Source organism: Peromyscus californicus, unplaced genomic scaffold (assembly GCF_007827085.1).
Source record: "Peromyscus californicus insignis strain IS unplaced genomic scaffold, ASM782708v3 Scaffold_7__1_contigs__length_154581171, whole genome shotgun sequence".
NCBI lineage: Eukaryota > Metazoa > Chordata > Mammalia > Rodentia > Cricetidae > Peromyscus > Peromyscus californicus.
Genome location: NW_026294595.1, coordinates 72341507 through 72364349, shown reverse-complemented (window position 1 = coordinate 72364349; position 22843 = coordinate 72341507). Strand labels below are relative to the sequence as shown.

The 22843-nt window shown below is 36.6% G+C and overlaps 1 protein-coding gene and 1 long non-coding RNA gene across 5 annotated transcripts in view; one reads left to right on the top strand and one right to left on the bottom strand.

Moving 5' to 3' along the window:
* The window catches only part of Lrrc4c (leucine rich repeat containing 4C), a 1313763-nt gene that overhangs the window by 852650 nt on the left and 438270 nt on the right, over positions 1-22843 (bottom strand). The window lies entirely within an intron of this gene.
* LOC128102226 (uncharacterized) lies at positions 11380-21435 on the top strand. Its single transcript, XR_008215358.1, has 3 exons — positions 11380-11817; positions 13317-13483; positions 17249-21435. It is a non-coding gene; the product is annotated as an uncharacterized LOC128102226 (long non-coding RNA).

Sequence of the window (22843 nt, the reverse complement as noted above, 5' to 3'; positions counted from 1 at the left end):
TTCAGTCCATGACATAGCCGATGAAATGGCCACATCCCCAAATGAGATGAGTCTTCCTATATTTATTAATGTAACCAAGAAAATCTACAGGCATGCTCTAAAGCCTAACTCCTCGAGCTGCTAGATCCTTTCAAGGTGACAAAACTAACCACGACACACACATTGCTACTAAGAAGCTAAGCTAGATTTAAATCCAGGCACTTAGGTTGCACTGTCCCCCAAATAATCTGTGTGTTCCTCTGAGAAATTATAAGCAAACAATAGGTGTCCATCATCAGACGTTTATAAGGAAAGATTTATATACAGCATTGGGATGAAAGGATTATGGAGGCTAAAACTGATCACTGCTTAAGTTTATCAAGTATTTGTATACTCATGTTGCATTTTATGTATGAATTTGTATAGCATTTCTGCTTTGGATTGTGTGGTTGAGGGAAATACTGATTTGGAGGTAAGTCACTCCTCCTTTGCCTTCACTGCGCATGTATTTTCAATATTTCCTCCAAGGTTTTAAGTTTGCTGGATCACCAAATAAACAATTTCTGCAAGATGATCTTGGAAGTACTTTAGTCTAGTCATACATTATATTACCTATTTAATTATTATGAAGAATTCTACATGAGTTACAGCTTTGCTTATTTTTAAAGCACCCATTAAAATAATTTTCTCAGGTTATGTCTAAAATAAAAACATTCAGTCATTATTAATAAAAAAGGGTTGATCAGTTGAAATTTCTTAGATGCTCCATTGTTTGGGTTTTTTTCTTCTCCTTTTTTGACAGAAGTTATAGTAACAATATTCAGGCATGACTATCTCATCCGTTTCAGCCCTGTTCCTATCTCTCTTTTTCCCTTGACATCTAATATCTCTGTTGTAAATATCAAACAGAAAAACACGCTGCCGTACAAGTCACTGGAGACCAAAAGGCAGAAAGTAATGACTTTATATTTTGGTTCATTTAACTGTGAAACTACATCAAGAATCTGGCAGGAGGAACTTAGAGAGCAGAAGTAAGACAATATGAGAGCCTCAGATGAACATGACAATCTGAGGATGACAAGGGCAGGAAGTCTGTGACCAAGACAGAGAATAAAGCTCAAAGTGATCCCAAGAGCAGGAAGCACTGGCCTCTCAGCATGTATAAAAGCTATTATTGTCCCTCTGCTCTAGATAACAGGATGTGGATAGAGCATATTACTGTCAACTTTTGCTCCTCTTTGCTCAGAGCACCATTGGAATGCAATTTCTAAAATTCAGTGTACATTAGTGTTATTCTGTTTTCCTGAACACTTCTGATTTGCCACCCACATGCTTTGGCATATTTTTTACACTTCAGAATAATAAAGTCTTATCAATATCTGAGTGAGCATCATTTATCAAATTCCTAAATGCAATACAGTGTTAATCCTTCCCATAGAGAGAATTCTCCCCTTACTGGATTCATCAAGTAACAGTAAGGTGTCAAGAGGAACAGTTATTTTCTAGCAACTAAGAAAGACTGTGGTGGCAAAGTTTTGGGCAGGAAAAGTCACTGGCTTTGCTCTAGGAAGGAAGTTGAGAAAATGGGGGTTTCCCTCTGTTAGAGAACTGTTAATTAGCAATTACCATAGGATGAGGGTGATCATTTCTGATTAGGATGAGGGTGATCATTTCTGAATTTGTATCTTGCAACTCTCTAATTTAGACTTGGAAACTATTCCTACCCACACTTCAAAATTTTGGCAATATATATGATACAGTCCTCCATTGCTGCCAAAAGTTCATCCAAAATGAGTTTTCCCCACATCTGCAGCTTTCCAAATCCTCATCCCACAGGAAACAATGATTAAATTCCACAGCATTTTAATTTCTTGGCCAATAGTTTCAAAGATTCTTTAGAGTTCAATATCCTGAACCTTTGACTCCAATTTGAGTGTATTTCCCTACTTCCATTCCTTATTCTTTGGGGGTTTCAGCTCAGCTTTCTTCACAATCCCATCAACCATACTTCTCCAGTAACTTTTAACACTTACGCTTCTCATCCTTGCTTACTTTCTTTCAGACTCCCAACATACCAATAGGAATGGAAGGCAGATTCTGTCTTCACAGAAGCAAGCAGCACAAAATGGTCAGAGGCTAAATCCAGAGAGGACAGGCAGACATACCTGTGATCTGAGAACCTGATAATCCTTTTATAACATTTACTCCCCAAAATATCCTTCCTGTAAAGCCCTAAGAATAGATTATTTTCTTTTCTGCTGGTTGATTGCTAAAACTGAGTCAAAATAAAGGAAGACAGCTCTGACTTCCCTGTGGTGTTCGGAAAGAATCATTCTGAACTGTAACTCATGATGCAGTACTGGGTTTCAGACACTGTGTCTTAAAGTAAGAGTCAGTGCAGAGGGAGTGTGGGGGCTCTAAACAAGATAGATCATAAACGTTAACTATTAGTGAAATTTCAGCCATGGGTGAACTCCTGCTGAATCCTTGTTTCATTGAGGCACTCTACTTAATGTGACTAAGTCAGAACTCATTTCTTTTCCACAGTTTCTTATTTCTGATAAATAATATTATGACCCACCTACCTGCACAAGCTAAGAAACTAAGAAACATCTTTGATTCTCTTTGGTTTTCTTTTTCCATGAACTCAGTCTATCAAAAAACATGCAGTTCTAACTCCCAAATATATTTCAATTTTTTTTTATTTTATCCCTTGTCTTTTATAAATAATACTACGTGGGATGTTTCACTTTTAAAAATTTACATGTAACTTTAATTCACACATTAGACAGAAATACATTTCAATTCAGCTTTAAAAAAATTAGAAAGCTTTATATTTGTTTGGAACAAATGACAGGACTTTGATTTGTCTGCAAAGCCTTCCATCTATTCTGCCCATCCCATAATTATAATTTTATCGTGGAATATACTCTCTTCATCCACACTATGGGTAGTACAATCCACTGGATATTCTGCCCCAAAACACTAATGTAAGGTATGCTTCTAAAAATACTATCTAGAAGATAAAGAATGGGTTCCTTCAGATAGATAAAGATAGATAGACAGACAGACAGATATAAAGATAGATAGATAGATAGATAGATAGATAGATAGATAGATAGATAGATAGATAGACAGACGAATTGAGGGATTAAGTCTCACCATGTGACTCTGCTGGCCAGAAACTTGCTGTGTAGAGCAGGCTGTTCTTGAACTCCAGGAATATGCTTGCCTCTACCTCTACTAGGTCCTTTTCATCAAGTCTATTTTAAGAATTTATAGGTGTGATTAAGATGTTTGCCAAATTTGATCACTTCATGCAGAAAATAAAAAGTACCCTGAAGAGCTTAGAAGAAGGAAACAATCTAGGATACTCTAGTTAATAATGATCAAATTAGTAATTTTGTAAGTAGATAGGGGAGAGAAATACCACTTAGATCAAAAGTCTCAAAACTCTTAAACTAATGAGGAAAAAAGTCAGGTATCTAGAAGTAATAATACTTTTCAAATGTGGGTTAATGTCAAGAGGCTAAGTCAACAGGTATGTGATACAATTCCCAAAAAAGAGCAAATGGTCCAACAAAGGAAGATAGGTAGTGCCATTTTCTGGATATGCGTGACACACAGGACAAAGATGGGCCAGAGTGGGAAGGAATGTTGGTTGCTTATGTACTGAAGGGAAAGGACTCACAGTATGTGTAAGCAAAGTTCTGCATCATATGCAATTAGTCTCAGAGTTTTCGTTCCGTAAAGATATCTGTGTAGAAAGCAGTGATACAGAGATTCCTAGACTGCTGAGGAAAGCGGAAGAATTGGAAGGTTACAAGATCAACGAATAAGAGAATAAACTTTAAAAAATAAAATGAGTCAAGGATAACAATGGAACTCTAAGTCTGTAAGTATAGCTTAGAGTTCATCATTGCTTTACATGCCCAAGGCCTTGGATTTGAATACATTCTCCTGACCATTTTGTTTTTCTAAAAAGCAATTCTATAGAATGACTTAAATGTAATACAAATATATAGAGAAGAAACAGCAAGAGATAGCTGAGGGATGTTGGGTAAAAAGATTAAGAGAGGTGTTTCAGGAACCAAAGGAAGGAATGACTTCCTGGGTGTTTGAAGTACTATAGAATCCCCTAAGCTAAGCATCCAAACACTACCTGCAAACAACAGTTTGTTTTTTAAATTTTAATATAATTAATTTAGTCTACTCACATGGTATTATTACAATATGTAATTAATGTAAAAATATTTTGACATGTTCTTTTTTTCTGGTTTTAATTTATTTAAAATTTAAGATTTTTTCATACAATATATTTTTATAACATCCTTTTCCATTCCACATCTCTTCCCAGATTCTCCTCCTTCCCAACCTACTCAACTTCAAAAAGAATATAGTCATTACAAAATATGGAGTCCAATTCATGTTGGTTGTCTACCCTGAGCATGAGGCCTGCCTTGGTGTATGGTTGATATACCAATCGTCATTAATTGAAGAAAACAGATTTTTCATCTCCCAGAAGCTATATTTTTAGGGAATAGTTTCATGGCTAGTGGTAGCACTTTGTGCCTGCTTTCTGCTCTTCGTGCTGGGATTTTTGTCTGGCATGAGATTATACAGGTCTTGTGCATGTTGTCACAGTCTCCACACTTCCTATGTGCACCTGCTCTGTGATGTCTGGAAAATGTAGTTTCCTTAAAATTGTCCACTATCTCTGTCTCTTACATTTTTATGGACCTCCTTCAACATAGATCCCTGAGCCTTGAGAGAAAAGATAAAGAATTCAGTTTAGGGATGAGCACTCCAAAGTCTCCCACTTTCTGCACATTGTCAAGTTGTGGGTCTCTGTTAATCACCATCTATTTCAAGAAGGTTTTCTTCTGAGGTCTGCGTGGTGGACTGATGTGTGGTGGTATTGTGTTCCCCAAAATATTGTGCACCCTAATAAACTTATCTGGGGTCAGAGAACAGGACAGCCACTAGATACAGAGGCTAGAAAATGGCGGCACTCACACCTTTAATCCTAGCCTTCTAGAGGCATGGATTTCTGTGAGTTTAAAGCCACACTGGAAAGAGCCAGGCATGGTGACTCATGCCTTTAATCCCAGGAAGTGAGCCTTTAATCCCAGGGAGTGATGGCAGAAAGCAGAAAGGTATATAAGGTGTGAAGACCAGAAACTAGAAGCTTTTTAGGCAGGTTAAGCTTTTAGGCTTTTGAGCAACAGTTCAGCTGAGATCTATTTGAATGAGGACTCAAAGGCTTCCAGCCTGAGGAAACAGGATCAGCTGAGGAATTGGCGAGGTGAGGTAGCTGTGGCTTGTTCTGCTTCTCTGATCTTCCAGTATTCACCCCAATACCTGGCTCCAGGTTTGTTTTTATTAATAAGATTCTTTAAGATTCATGCTACACTGATGTATGAGTATAGCAATATGTCATTAGGATTCATTTTATTGGCATATTGATTTAGTAGAATAGTACTAATAAATTTCCTTGTGACCATGACTTATCTAGTCTCAGGTTCTTTGCCTCATTAACATTAGCAGGTATGGGTTCCATTTCAGGGAATGACCCTTATAGCCAATCAAAAAGTGCTTTGTTACTCACATAACATTCATGTTACTATTTCACCAATGGGTATTACTAGCAGGACGGTCATTATTATAGCTCATATTGTTCTTATCAGAACTATTGCAGAGCTTTATAGAGAAAGGAACTACACTTCAATTGATTAAGGAATAGAAGGAAACTATAAATTCATTCCATAGGTTATATCTAGAAGTGGACAACAGTCAACGAAGGCAGCCTTTTAAAAACTGCTTTGTTTGCTTTATGATGGAAGTACTAGGAAGTGAACTCAGGAACTTTGCAAGAACAATGTTTGTCCTTACCAGTGAACATATCCCGTTCATATTTAGTTATTTATTACTGTTTTGTGTACTCATATTTATTTTTTGATATTTTAAAGTCTTTTACATTATAATGTAATTACAGCATTTCTCCCTTCCTTTCCTCCCTCCAAACCTTCCCATATAAACATACTCAGTTTTCTTCAAAATCACGGTCTCTTTTTGCATTATTATTTCATGTATATATCTATATGTATAAATGTATATATTCCTAAAAATAACCTGTTCATTCCATATAATATTACATATATGTGTACGTACATAAACATATATTCCTAAGTATAGCCTACTCAGTCTATATAATGTTACCTGTGTGCATATGCTTGTTTGTTTAAGCTAAGAATATATCATTATCATCACTTACTTTCAAGCAGCCTTCACCAAAGTGTCCTGTATTCCCACTAACTCTAACCCAGCCTGGGCTCTTCTCAGCCCCCTGAGTACTGTGCGTAAGGATTTCCTTGCTCTCAGAATCATGGTTAGTATTAAACTATCAGTTTTACCACATTACTTTTGATGCTGCTTGACTTACTGATCATAAAGTACACTATAGAAGAGAGAAGTCAGAAATAGATATAGGTAATGAGGACTCCTGGAATTATGCTTTTTATGAGAAAGAAATTGTGAACCTAACATCATGAATATTTTTAATTCATAAATACCATGAATAAATATTTCTCACATTTAAATCAATATCAAAACTGACTGCCTTACACTCTTAAAGCTCATGGTGGATTTTTTTCTACCTATAATGTGAGTATTTTCCTATTTTAGAGACAGGAAAACCAATTTTATAGCCTTTCATAGTTCTCCTTAGGGCTGTGATCCATAATCTAGTGGTGTGCCCTAGTTTGACTTCCCTATGAATATATCCAGTCTCTAACTAGACATATATTAAAGTTCTATCAGCTTTGTGTAGTGCCTGCTTACTTGACAGTTTTGTTCCACTGACTAGTTCCCTAGGCCATGATTCATCACCTGTAGCAGGAAAGGATTTCAGTAACAAAGAAGATCAGGGCCATCCATGGAGCAGGCAAACAAAATGCACAACTGGTGGCTTTTCTAGTATCCCTGTTGGGTTTCTGGGGTTTTGTAATTTTCCCTAGAAACCCACCCCAAATGATTTGATAAGATACTCAACAGCCCTCTGTTCCCACACCATCTATGTAAGTATTAAATTCTTAAGTGAGACTGCCAATACTGCATGAAAAATAAATGTGGTGAGTCCAATTCTCCTCTCTTCTGGCAGGAGCTGCATCAATAAAACCACTCAAGACATTCAGAAATATGTGGAGTTTTCCATGGGAGACTGCAGATCGATGAACACACAGAACTTGTCCTTGTCACCCCTGCTGCGGAGCCTTCTCTTCTCAGCCTGATGACACATCAATAATGGTGTCTGAGTCTCCGGCTACTGTTACAGACTATAAATGTCTCCTGATATTAATCTTTCAGAACAGGATTCCTGATTCCCCTCCTTGACACTTAGTCTAGCCCCTCATTCTTTGATAGACTTTATTAGTTTTTGAGTGTGAAGAAATCCACATTAAAAACAAAATCAAAATAAAACAAAGAGAAACACTAAACGAGCTTACCACAGTTGACAGCATTTCCAAAACTGTGTCTTTAAATTGATGGAAGCATTTTGAAAAGTTGTTTGTAAAATAAATGATCTGCTTCAGCCTTAGTTTAAATATTAACATGCAAAAACATGATTTGAAAACAATGTCCTGTAAGAACATAACCGATCTTCCTCCTTTACAGAACACTATCCCCAAGAGTTGATAAAATGAGAACTTAGTGAAAAACGCATCAAATTTGCTCAATTTCTTACTCTGTATTCAGATGAGGGCTTGCAGTTTTTTTCATAAAACATTTCCTTGAGATGTGCCATATGCTGGACATTGTGCAAAAGCATGCACGGTAATGAGCAATGAGAATGTGTCATGTCAAGTGTCCCCAAAGCAGGTAAGTCAACCTGTTTCCAAACTGCAAGCTAAAGAAAGCCTGCATGGTCACAGCGTGACAGGGAAGGCACTGAGAAGGGGAAACCTTAGAGCTGGGGCTGAGGCCATGAATAAGGGGTTTGTTCACAGAAAATACAGAGAACGACAAAGAAGACTCACTACAGGAACATTAAGCATAACAATGTGTAAAATTCATGATGGGACAGCAGTTAGCTTCGACATAAGTGAGGCTGAAAACCTTGAAGCAATGACAGAGAAGTCTGGGAAGAATGATGGGAAGAATCTTCTGTACTATAATAATCCCTAACTTTTTAGACTAGTTGTTCCTATATCCGAGTTATCTTCAGAGTCCCCAGGATAGAATTTTAAACATACAAACTCTTTGATTCATGTCTAGAGCTTCTAATTTGAAGGTAATGAGTGAGGTTCATTGATACGATTTAAAAAAAAAAATTCCCTCGGCCCTCGCCCTTCACTACATGAACAGCCTGGACATGAGTGGGGGTAGTGAAGGGCGAGTGCCGAGGGAAAGAGAGCTTGGGGGAGCGGGAGATCCCAGCTGAATCAACAACAGAGAGGTGAGAACAAGGAATAGGAGACCATGGTAAATGAAGACCACATGAGAATAGGAAGAAGCAAAGTGCTAGAGAGGCCCACAGAAATCCACAAAGATACCCCCACAACAGACTGCTGGCAATGGTCGAGATACAGCCCGAACTGACCTACTCTGGTGATGGGATGGCCAAACACCCTAATTGTCATGCTAGAAACCCCATCCAACTACTGAGGGATCTGGATGCAGAGATCCATGGCTAGGCCCCGGGTGGAGCTCTGGGAGTACAACTAGCGAGAAAGAGGAGGGTTTATATGAGTGAGAATTGTTGAGATCAAGGTTGGATAAAGCACAGGAACAAATAGCCAAACGAATGGAAACACATGAACTATGAACCAATGGCTGAGTGGTCACCAACTGGATCAGGCCCTCTGAATGGGTGAGACAGTTGATTGGCTTGATCTGTTTGGGAGGCATCCAGGCAGTGGGACCCGGTCCTGTGCTCATTGCATGAGCCAGCTGTTTGAAACCGGGGGCCTATGCAGGATTGTTTGGCTCGGCCTGGGAGGAGGGGACTGGACCTGCCTGGACTGAGTCTACCAGGTTGATCTCATTCCGCGGGGGAGGCTTTGCCCTGGAGGAGGTGGGAATGGGGGGTGGGCTGGGGGGAAGGTGAGGGGGGCGGGAGGGGGGAGAACAAGGGAATCCGTGGCTGATATGTAGAACTGAATTGTATTGCAAAATAAAAATTAAAAAAAAATCTAGGCATGATTATTAAAAAATAGGCCATATCAAATGGAAAATAATAACAACAACAAAAAAACCCAAAAAACAAAAACAAAAACAGCCTGAAGAGCTTGGAAACAATCTGCTACATTCTTGTAATTTAATAATCATCTTAATTAATTTTATAGGAATATAAAGGAATAAAATATCTCTTAGCAGAGAGGTTACACATGTGAGACATAGACAGGTTTTACTGGTCATATTCAAAATCTAAACTCTCTCTCTCTGTCTCTCTCTCCCTCTCTCTATGTGTGTGTGTGTGTGTGTGTGTGTGTGTGTGTGTGTGTGTGTGTGTGTATCCTGTTAATTTGTGTATTTAGGCTTGTTCATTAATTAGTTGCCTTTACTTCACAATGTGAATATTTGATGTAACAAATTTGGTTCTCTAATTTCTTTGGACACATAGGACATATGACAATACTTGGCCCAGTTTCTAACTTGGTGACAATTGGCTGCAAGCCCCCTCAGGCTGGACTTGCATCCTCCAGGTGACACAGCCCTTATCTGCCACTCTTTTCTTTTCACTATAGCTTGAATCAGTTCTGACCTCTCTGGCTATTGAGGGTCCACATACGACTTCGTAACCAAGATTTAGAGGTTATTTGGCTTGGAAAAAAAAGTGTAAATATTGCTTGTAGTTTTAAACTGCTATGTATAACAGAGAAAGATTAAGTAAATGTGTGCCATAGAACCGCTAGGTTGCTTTATGATATCAATGTGTGAATTTTGAGAACAAACAAAAGCAAGTGATAGTTTGAAGAAATATGAAAAAAATGTCATTTTTTTTTCTGAGCATGTACTACAAAGGTTATGGTGGGGAATCTAAGTGTCTTTTTAGAGTCGTTTAATCAGCTTAATAACACTAAAAGTATCAGAAGATAAACTCTGTGAGGGACAGGGATCTCTATTGATTAATTTATAACAACTGGAGTTATGCTGAGTACAAAGCAGATGTCCAGTAAGTAGTTTCAAATAGGCAAATAACAGATAAGTTAAAATTACTAAAATTGATCTTCTGGGGTGCCAACCAAGGTCATACAGGTCTTAAATGTTTTAATTAGAATTGAATCACTATGTTGCTTTTATAACTTAGGAGTCTCCACTGCCAAATATGGGATTCTACATTTCAGTGAAGCGAGTCCTCAGACATATGTGTCATTTCTTGCCTGAGAGAAGGGAGTCCATTGCCATATGTCAATTCAAATGGTGCCAAAAATCCTTCTGTGCACTGTTTTGTTTCTGTTTTATTCTCTTCACTAGACAAACATTTTATACTATTTAGATATGCAAATTATTGTGTTGGTGACAGTGAGTTTAATAGAAGAGCATGATACAGTTTCAGACTCTCCGGAGCCTCATAGAACTGCATTTAAAATCACCCAATGCAGCATATCCTTCCCGGCCCGCCTTAAATCTGGTCTAATGTTTTGTCTGACAAGCTACAAAGACTCTACATAATTACAAAATGCACCCACAATGCAAATATCTGCTGAATTTTAATGCAACCCTTACTTGCCCCAAGATATTAATCAAATGAAATTAGATTTCTAGAATACTTTATCGATGAGATGAGTTAGCTTAGCTTAGCTTGGCTCCTTTCTGCCATCAACATGTATTAGGCAATCCTCAATTTGAATCTTATTCTGACCTTTCTCAACCTCACATCTTTGTGCTGATCAATATTCCCAGCTCATTTATGATGTTCTGACATTTTTTGAACATTGGGAATTCAGAAAGAGACTATTGATATTTATTACTCTGAAATAAATTGTATTTTATTAAGCATATGCTTATATTAAGAAGGAAAATGGGCAACTACATAAATGTATTAGATCTCTCCTCTCTTCATTTTATTGTGTTTTTACCATTCTAAGGCAACTTGAAAGTAATATTACAAATCTATCAAAGCACAATAGGAATTCATTTTAATTTTTCTTCAAACCACTTTCCTTTGTACATTTTTGAGTTAATATTGCTGATGAATAAAGTCAGGGATGATTTCTAATAAAAAATTTCAATTCAGGTAGAAGACCTTGATAGCCATAGTTCCACAGTGCAATGAGGAATATGAACAGAAGTGATGCCTTGGCAAACATGTAGGCGTGACTGCTTTGTCGGGCTCTCTCGCTAGCACAGACTAATCTGTTTCATGCAAGGACTCTGTTTTAAGATAAGACTGCCAAAGATCTCCTCAAGTGTTATTCTCAGATTGTGCATCATCTATCTTGCTATTGGATCTCACTGCCTTTGCTGAACAGCACACATTAAAATTAGAACAACTCTCAAGGGAAGCCAGGTTCCAAACATGAGGCTGTGAGTCTGGCCAGTCACTAGACAGCATCCTGTATCCCAGACTCGTGACTCTTTTCCTGCTGCCAACTTGCTCAAGAGCTTCTCATTACACGGTAGACAGTGAGAGAAACTGTAAACCAGCAAATTAAGGCCAGAATTACAAGGGATGACATTTTATTTTATTCAGACTGAAGACTAAGTAGTTTGGAGTAATAGTGTGACTTTATATTTAAGGGTATAGATAAGAAGACATGGTTATTTATGCAGAAAGTAAATCTCATAAACATTTGCTATTTCACTCGGGAGTAAGGAATCTTCTCAATGCTTATGGTAAGTACATAATAATATGAAGTAATAATCTAGATATGAATAAAGAAGAAAAACAATATGCCTTTAAATGATTACTACTTTTAAATTATGCATAAGAAAACATTAAAAAGCACATTAAAATATTATTTGATATATTACATTATGCTTATGGAGTTAAGAGTAATTTGATTTTTGAAAATGTTTGTAGATATATCATTTTGATGCTGAAATATTGAGAAGTGACAAATATAAAATAAAATACTATACAAAAGATGATTAATTTGTCAATGGAATGATCCAGCTTTTGACATGGTGATTTACTTAAATAAATACAAATACTGTTAGAGCAATTTGAAAAGGGTGTTCTCCAGTTTCATGGCATATTTTCTCCAATAGTTTTTTTCAAACATTTCTATTTCAAGTGTAGTGATCACAATTGAATATGATGAAAGCACATAATAAGTCTAGGCAAAAATTAAGGCAAATTTTTCATTAGAGGAAGATGAGATAATATAAGAGAAGCTTGTGTGAGGTATGATTATATTTCAAGTAGCCTGGTAAATGATGACAAGAGAGTAATTCTATTAAGAGAAAGACAAAAAAGATCCCAGATCTGTCTCATTTAAAAATGCTACATTCACAGACACCTTGGGGAATCAAATATAGGGGCAACAAAAAGGTTATTTGAGATCCATTTGAGATTATGTCAACTAAAGGAGCTGAGGGACTGGCAAGATAAAGACATTTTTTGTTCCTATTCAATGCTTCTGATATGCTCCATTAAACTCATAAAAAAGAGAGACAAAGAACAACAGGAAATGGTTGATTCATTTCAAGGTTTCTGAGTAGTTTCGAGAGAGCTAAGGGGCATCATGATGACATCTGGTATGCCTCCTGGAATCCCTTGCAAAGTTATCCATTGTGAAAAGTTTGCAGTGCCCTTCACAATGAAAATGTGCTTTCTTTTTCTGAAAACCAAGTAGGTATGCCTAGCTCTGAGGGTCACTTTTTATTGGGGTATTTTGTGTGTTTCCTAATTTGAACGTGCCAACAGGAGCATCTACTCCAAGGCACTGGAAAAGTGGCAACTTGAATGATGATGTTTCAAAACTTATTAAACACAGAAGCGTGCTGATGAGATTTCTAAAATGAGGTCATATGTCAGGAGGACAGGAAGAAGACGAAATGGGTGGGCAGCGAATAAGAGGTAGTGCGGGAACGTCTGTGGTTATAAAGAGCTATAGAAAGTGCATTGTTCACTTCTATAGTCAATAGCTCTGTGACAGAGTGACACATTAGACCGAGATACACACAGATCAAGGAGATTTTAAATTTAGAAATGTCTTTCCTTCAGTATCCTCAAGATTTACTCCCAGTCTTGGAGATATAAAATCCAACAGCAAGTAAAAGATGTAGGAGCATTTCTTGGCTAACCTTGTGTGTTCTTCCAGCTCCCACACAGCCTATCCAGCATATTCCTGAAAGCGTCCATAACAAACATCTTTTTGTGTGTTCAATAGGATCACAATATTTATCCTTGGCTATCCTGGTAATTGCTATGTGAACCATGTTCACCTAGAAGACATAAAGACCTGCCTACCTCTACCTCTGGAGTATTGGGATTAAAGATGTGTACCACCATTCCCAGTTGCATTGTCTTTTGTTTGTTTGTTTGTTTCTTAAGTAGGTAAGAATTACCTGAACATTTTTGGCAGCCTGTTCTTTATCTTCTATCTATTCATATCATAATAACAAAGAATCATATAACAAGATTAAAATTCCAGTTAAACATAATAGTTTGCTAAAATGGCCTAAAACAATATAAATATTTTAATAGACAACAGAGTAGAATAATCAGCTCAAATCAAAAAAATATACACGTATATCTATATATTTACTTAAAACTTTTGTTAGGAAGATGTGGTTGTAGGGGCTGAACCATATGAGTTTGAAGCTTAATTCTAGGAACTATCAACTTTGTCAAACAATGTACCATTTAAGCACGCCATCCTCTAGGATAATGGATGCTAAAATGCACTTAGAAAACAAAAAAAAGAGCCTGGTCTTAATATCTCAGGTTTTAATATTATTTGGTAAAATTTTTCTTATTTTCACCTTACTTTAGTGTTGAATAATCAGTCTAATAATAAAAAACATCCAAGTTGAATTATAGAAATTATTTTGCCTTCTCCCTTCCATGTTATGATGTCTAGATTTAGAGTTACATATGGGCATAACAGATCCATCATCTGGTGTAGGATAAAGGAGAAATAGTGTTCCTTGGCCTATTAAGCTGTAGGAGTAAAGCTAGAACATGAATCAGTTTTTCTACCTATTTCCTCTCTTCCTCTCCTCCTTCCTTCCTTCTGCCTTGCCCTTTCTCCTGCTGTTTATAGCAAAATAGTCGTGCCATTTATTGATCCCCAAACAAAGAAAAGACCATTCAGGTAAAATGTATAATCAATGTGTTCCACAAAGGTACTTCAGGGATTCCACAAAATTTGCTGTTGTTCCCTTATCTCCTTACATGGTTGGAAAGGCTGTAACCAAGGCTGTCATTCACAATCTTTGTTGTGAACTCATTTCTTTCAACAGATTCAAGCTACATATTCTTCTAGTTCTGTGAATTCTTTAAAATAAAGAAAGGATAAGTTTTTTTTTTTTTACAAGAATAAAGAAGCTATAAATCTCTACAACAAAACCAGTTAGTAAAAGGACCTGAGCTGTCTTTCAGCTACCAGACTGTTTGAAAGATGCTCTTGCTTCTTCATAATCTGTTTACTTCACAGGACTGTAAGGACTTCATTCCTCTTTGAATACCTATAATAGGTGACTTCCCAGTAATAGCTGATTCACTGAATGAGTTTTTCAAGACATATGTATACCCTAAAGGTGTACAACTTCAGCAGTTCAGTGATCACCAAGCCTGTGTTTTCTCTATGATCCTGTATACATAACCAAACTAGTATGTTCTCCACAAGAGGAATGGTAAGAAAAACTCTGGTCACACGTAATAGGGAATAAGGAGGAGGTTGAAAAGTAGGGGGCAATAAAGGAGAAGTAGCAAAACAGAAGGATTAAAATAAGAGTTCAGTATTAAATAACAGTGAAAATTTTAGAATTTTATTTGAGTCTACTTAGTATTCACAAGCTTATGTTTTGATAAACCCAAAGAGAGATATTTTATGAACAGGTAAATTTACTCTTAAATGAATTCTTGAAGGTAAGGTGTATACTGTGATTTCCCTCCTGAAAGAAGGCAACTGTAGAATGCGATTTGACTCCTCTCCCTGTGTGACTGAACAGAACTGCAGCAGGATGGGAAGGGACCTGCATCACTCTGACTGCCTCCATACTGTCACTGCCAGTGCTGTCATTGTGAGTGCAACTGTATGTGCAAAAGTCAAAAATTTCTGTTAAAAAAAATCTGGTTTTAAAAGATTGTGTGGCTCAAAAAACAATGCTCTAAATAATCTCACTGTTCATACAATGTGGAAAGCTCTTCCATTGTTTCTAAAACATGGGGAAAATGTTACAGACAGGACAACAGCCCAGTGGAAATATGAGAAGAGAAGTAAGCAGTTTGATTCACAAAAAAAGAGAAAGATTGATGTAACTTGAAAACCATATGGTTAGATGCTCAACCTAATTATTCTGCAAAATGCAAATTAAATAACAAAAAATACATCTGTTTTGGAAAAGCTTATCAAGTTTGCCAAAGATTTTAAAAATTGGCAGGAGTGTGAGGAAACAGACATTTTTATATATTGTTGTTGAGAGTACTTGGCAAAATGCAGCAAAAATTTAAATGCACACAAGCTTGAATAGAGGAATCTCACTTCTAGGAATATACCCTGTAGTTGAATACATACCTGTACAAAAATAATTATTGCAGATAACTAGACATCCATCAGTAACACAGTAACACGCAATGCCAAGGCATTCTGAACAAGTATAATGGAGATGAGGTTAAAAAAAAAAGCTTTCCAAATAGAATATTTTCATAAGAACAAAATGTAGAACATAGTTTCACTATTGTTTCTTTTTATGTGTGAAATTAACTTAGTCATAGCTATGAGATTACAGCTACCTACGGTCAAAAACTCTTTTATGGCTTCCTTCATCATTACCAGGCCTTTTTCCTAGGACTCCAGTACATTCTGTATATAGTTAGCATTCTTAAAAATAATATGAACCATGAAAACTTTTTCTGTTATATTATGTTTTAAACATGAAATTTGAACCAAAAGAACAATCTTTAAATTTTTTTACATGAATACATAAATGACAGAGAAATGATATACCAAAATGGCAGGAAGAGGAATACATAAAGCAATTTTTTTTGATACAAGCAAAGGCTAGTTTGCTTTCAATATACACATATATGTTTCTAATACATGTAATAATAAGTGTATTTGGAAAGCATATGCAATTTAAAAATACTGATAAATACTAAATAATAAAATTCTGGAAAAATAAAGGAAATTAAGGAAAGATTTCTTTAAGAAGTAGAATAATACAGTGAGTGCTGAGAGGATATTTGGTTGCTAAAATGGCAATGTTTTGTCTTAGAAAAACAAAATTAGGAGCTCTGCACTCACGGGTGAAACAAAATGCACACTGATGTCTTAAATCTTGTAAGTAAGTAGACAGATTTAGATGATAAGAGAAAATGATCACGTATAGATGGATGGCTCAGGTGGACGATGAATTGTGCTTAGTTCCCCTATTATAAAACTAAGCCAATGCATGATCTTTCACATAAAACACTTGGGTTTCCAGAAACTGGAAACCTAACATAACATAAAGTTGGTATCATAGACCAGAGGTGAATGTCTGATACCCTTTCTAAGATGGTACCTTCTTTCTAGCTCATCTCTAATATTGAGTGAATATGTCTCCCAAAGGATGTGTGTTTGTGTCTTCATTCCTAGGATCTCAGAATAACACAATTTTTGAAAGGAGGATTAAAAAAAAACAGAAATCAGATATAAGCAAGATCATAGGATAGGGATTGGCATTGATCCACAAGTGCTCATATGCGCAAAAAGTGTAGGGGTTACCCAGAGGCAACACTACAAGGAAGGAAGTCAATGTGAAGGTAGAATGGCCATGCGACTCAAAGCAAGGGCTGCCAAAATGTGAAAAAATAGACAGTTTCTAGAAGATTCAGACAAGGAACTTACTTCATATTTGTAAAGTAGCCTGGCCTTACTCACACACCCACCCCACTCTAGCACTTTGAGACTAATTTGCATATTTTAAGCCATCTCCTGTTTGGTGCTCTTCTACAGTAACATTAAGAGATTGATGCAATTCCCTAACAAGGTTGGTTTTGCTTGGACTCTGCTGTTGCCTTGCAAGCCCCAGGAGCCTTTTAAATACCCTTTAGATAAGACAAAATTTTAGACTTCTTCTTGCTTTTACAATGTATGTTTTTTCTGGATTTTAGGTTAGAAAAATCACTTTGAAATATGGCATTGTAAAATGAGTATTGAAAAAAAAATATCAGACATCCAGATACTTAACTAGAAGACTTTTCTAAAGAAGCAGCCTGTGGATACATTTGAGCAACTGGAGCAGGAACTGAAGTTGCCTTGGCAATGAAGGATATAGCAGAAGGATAGCTTGGTAGAGAAGAATGCTTTGCCAGAGAAGTTCCACAAGGAGGCCTGACTATTGTATTTGTATGGTACTGTTTCACTCTTGTTCCAGTGAAGTCTACACTAAGCTGTGAAGTTGTGTTTTTGAAGAGGAATCAGAAGGCAAAGAAGCTGTGGCAGTATCCTTAACTGCTTCTTCTTTTCCTAGAATGAAAACCCCTTTTGTCCTTTGTTCCTGTTGCTGTCAGCATATCACTTATGCAGAGAGATAGTGAATAAGTGGCAAATTTGGTAACAAGTTGACACCTAGGACTGAATGGTGAGGATGTTAAACAAATCTCAGATGCTCCCATTTCATTAGATAGAAGGTTTAAAAAACAGCAAAGTGAGAAAAGAGGCTTGGCACTATAGACATACCATGAAACAAAAGAGTTATGGGCATAGTATTTCAGTCACCTCTGTAACTAATCCAGAATTTTGTAAATGACTTGATCTCATGGGGAATCTGATCTCTGCCTGCACAAGCTACACACAGAAATATATTTCATAGGTGTCCAACCAGAGGAGTACTTGAAGCTGATTTGTTGTGTAAAAATATTTTTGTACACTGTGAAGATGTGTCTTTGCTAAAGTGCCTTCTGATTGATTTAATAAACAGATGAATGGCTAATAATCTAGACAGGAAGAGGTTAGGTCGAACATCTGGGGAGAGAGACAGAAGAAGAGGAGATGAATCTAGGTACGAAAAAGATGCCAGAGGACATGGAGAGGAAACAAGAAGTGCAACATGGAAGAGGTAAAAAGCCATGAAGCAAAATAAAGATTAATACAAATAGGTTAATTTAAGTTGTAAGAGCTAGTGGGACAAGTATAAGATATAGACCAAGCTTTCATAGTTAATAATATGCCTCAGTGTCATTTTTTGTGAGCTGGCAGCCTAAAGAAAAATCCTTTACATTGATTTGTAAAGATAGATATGTATGTAGATAGAAAATCTAAAGATCATAGTGAATGCATCTTTTGTTTGTTTGACTATTTTCTTGTCATCATGATCATCACTGCTGTTTTACTGCAATATTCCTTATGGAGTAATGTGCTTATTCAAAGGAATGCTGATTGTTATTGCATTAGATGCCCCCAAACTAAGCTTTTTTATTCTTTTAAACAGCTAAGGAAAAAAACCTGATTAAGTAGAAAGTACATATTTTGCTAATGACCAGCTGTGCTGGGTAGTTTTATGTCAACTTGACACAAGCAAGTGTCATCTAAAAGGAAGGAATACCAATTGAGAAAATGCCTCTACAAGCAAGCCTGTAGAGGCATTTTCTTATTTAGCAATTAAAAGAGAAGGCCCAGACCACTGTGAGTGGGGATATCCATGATCTGGTGGTCCTATGTTCTATAAGAAAGCAGACTAAACAAGCCACGAGAAGCAAGCCATTATGCAGCACTTCTCTATTACCTTTGTATCAGCTCCTGCCTCAAAGTCCCTGTCCAGAATGAGTTCCTGCATTGGCTTCCCTCAGCAGACCATAATTTAAGATATATAAGCCAAATAACTTCACTCCAAGTTGCTTTTGGTCATAGTGTTTCATCACAGCAATCTTAACCATAGTTAGATACCAGCTAATACAAATGTCTTATTGTTCTGTAGCTTGTTGAGTCACTCAGTCATTTATATTATTAAGTTGACTTTGTGGCTTCTGTTTCCTTTTTATGTTTTGTGTTGAGCAGTTAAATACATAGACTATGTTATAATAAGATAATGTCTTATCCTGCCAAATATGGTAGGAGTCTTACGGATTATGATTATATCTACAGTATCAAACAGCAAATGTGCAGCGAGGAGCTCACTACAATGAGACATGCAGTGATTAGGTGAGTTACAGTGTTACAAATCCTAAGTTTCCATATCTGCTCTACCATTTGAGAAGAGTGTCACCTTGGAGGGTCATTAATCTCTGAGAGTTTTATGTTTGCACTTGAGGGTAATGCATAATTCACAAGATTGTGTTGAGATCAAGTAAGACAATGCAGGTGAAGATATATTTTGCTAGCACAGACTCAACATAGTTCCTTTGGGAGACAAAATTCCTCTAAGATTGCCCAGTGGAATTCAACTGAGAAGGTAGGCAAACTGTTCAGTGTCTAGCAATTTACTTCTTAAACTCAGGTCAATTCCTGGACTTAATTTTAACATTTTTTAACTTACTAGTATGCATTCTAATTTCAAGTTGCTTCCTAATTTAATTTGTACTTATTTTCAATATTTATCTTTGTATTATGTTGTCTGTGACTTGACATCTCTAGGCTAAAAATTGGACTGCTTAACCACTATAAATGTCACACAATAATTTACTGCTTTCAAGATACTAATTATAATTACTGTAAATATTTATTAATACAAACAGCTGGTGAGAATAGACCTTGATAACTGCCTAATTGTTGTAGGTTTAAAGTCTTAACATAACCCTGAATTTTATAGGTATTATCTTAATTTGAGCTGGAAGAATTACAATAAAAATTATCATCAAGTTGATGGTTGTAACACTGCAATTATTCATTACATTTCTGGAAGCTGAGAGGTCCAATATCAAGGTGGCAGTATATTAAGTGGAAGGATTTGATCCTTCATTGGCACCTTTTCACTTTGTTCATGTGGCGGACAAAGCAAGACAACTCTCTCTCTGTGTCATCTTTTACAAATGTTCTAGACACCTAGCAAAGACCCCCAATTTTCAATGTCATAATAAGAGATGAGAAGGTCAATATATTAAATTGGAAAGTGAACAAAGATTCAGAACAAAACCTATATATATTGAGATTTATAAGGTTTAAGAAAATTTCTGTTATACAGCAGAGAAATGAAAGGTGAGAAATTCCAACCTAGTTCTATAAGTCACAAAAATATTATCTTCTACAAGGTAGACACTACTTGCCTAAAATATGAAGTAGTGGTACCAGAAGTCCAGAATATGTGTATGTTTCTGAACATAGATAAGACTTATTTTCTAGTAACAGAGGCTTCTCTGTGCTCAGATATCATCTGAAACTTTACTTACGTAGTATGATGCCATGGACATCAAAGTTGGTCATGCTAGAAGATAAACTTGGAGAGCCATGAAGATCATCAAATATAATAAATCTACAAAAGCTATTGTTAGTTATTTCAATGTATATGGATTGTTCTAAGAAAAAAATGTACTAATATACTTAACCCTGTGTCACTCTACGAAGCCATGCATAGAACAATTTTACCCTAGTTTTGTAGGGTGGAGCTGGGCCAGTCATTGGTGAGAATTTTAGAGCTAATAGCCAGAGAAGTTCCTGGAAGAAACAAGGATGAGTTTGTTATACTGGAAAACAATAGAAAAGATCATTTCCATTTGGTAAGTAAAGAAGTGAGAGAAGAGCCAAGGAGCAAGAAAGTAACAGGTTCAAAGATTGAGCAAGCATTGCCCTTTTCTACCTCTATATCCAGTGACTGGAAACAAACTATTTCAGTAAATTGTGAAAATATCAAATATTTGAATTAATTGATAATGTAGTGTAAGGCAATAGACAGCAACAGCAATCCAGCCTTTGGAGCCAAAACTAGTAGTCCGATTTGAATGTGTTCAAAGTTGAATTTCTCCATTAGGATAATGGCTAACATGAAAGAAACATTTAAATTCACTGTTTCCCTAACAGTTTAAAATATTTTTTCACTATTAAACTGTAAGATAGGGGCTGGAGAATGGCACAGCAGTTAAGCACACTGGTTGCTCTTTCATGGGACCCATCTTCAATTCTCAGCACCTGCACGGTGATTGCGTGATCTGTAACTCTAGTTACACAGGATCTAGCTCCCTCTTCTGATCTCTCTAGGGATAGCATGCATATGGTACTCAGACATGCAGACAGAACATCCCTACACATAAAATAAAAATAAGTAAATCTCTAAAAAAATAAAAGATAAGCTATAAAATAACCTTACTTAATGCTAATAAAAGTGATGTTGTAATTATAACTGTTACTAAAAGACATTTTTATAGTCTATGGGTGTTTGTGTCAGTATGAGTATGCATGCAGATATGTGCTACGGGGGCGGGGGGAGTCTGAGATGCTATTGATTTTATTTTTAGTTGGGAAAGTATGCTGAAGATATCAAAGGGGAAAATGACATTTGGGTACAATTCCTCTTGCAGTTTTAAGACTGAGAGTACAACTAAGTATATTTCAAGAACTGGCCACACAAATAATCAATCAAGAAAGTGACAAATACTTATCATCATCAAATTTGCATCTCTATTATATATTAAAGGATGAAACAGGAAAACCAACCTGGTTTACTCTATTTCCCTGAGAGTCACTGAGTCCAGTAGAACATGAATTGCCTCTAATATTCACATATATTTCTAAAAGTTCAAATAACAATGAAAATGTTCATATATTTGTGGTACACAATATGATGGTTCCGTAGACACATTCACTGTGAGATAATCCGTATAGTCAAATCAATGTAATCATCTGACCATAGTGGCCTCCTGTGTGTGTGTGTGTGTGTGTGTGTGTGTGTGTGTGTGTGTGTGTGTAGGAGGGGGGTATATGCACATTTAAAACATGATCTCTTAACACATTTCAAGTGAATATATCATATTATTCATCACACTATTTACTAGATCTGATTCACTTACACTTATTCATCTCATAACTAAAAGGGAGATACCCTTTTTCCAATTTCTCCTCATTCCCTCCTTCTATGTCAAGAGAAAATTAAATTGTTGACTTGAATCAGTTCCTCCCTATTAATTGGTACATCCTCATAGCAATTAAACTTGCTATCTATCTAAGTGCTCAAATGTCAGGTGAGAAGAAAAGAAGATTTCAAATACATGAATATTGTCTAATCACAAAACCAGTCTTGCCATTTGAAAAGTCAAAATGGAGTTTTCTTCTAATAAACAAATGAAGACTTTTCATCCCTACCTCTCTACACATACTCTTCTTTTTATAGCATCCTGCCTGCCTGATCAAACCTCCCACTCTACCCCCATTACCTGGAGACCTTACCTCTTGATGTAGATACCAGGTTCCTTAGTTCTTTCCTGATGACTTTCTTGGCCTTCTTTTCTAGCCCATATCCCAATTCTTTTGTGTCAGCTATCAGGGACGCCAAGTGGCCATAGTTGGCTGGGAAAAAAGAGGTGATTTTCCCTATCTTTCCTGTCCTCCATTCTAGCCTCTCAATAATTACTCTAAGTTCTATAAGAGGCTGCTTACAGGAGCCCTTCCTTGCACCCTACCTCTACTCCCTGTGAATTCTGCCTCTTGATGGGTACAAACCCAAGTCTCCTTAATTCTTTCCTGCAGCCCCTCAGATTTTCCTTCCAGCTCATCTCTATTCCTTTTTAGTCACACAGCAAGCTGCAAAAGAATGCCCTACCAGGGACTCCACAGCAATC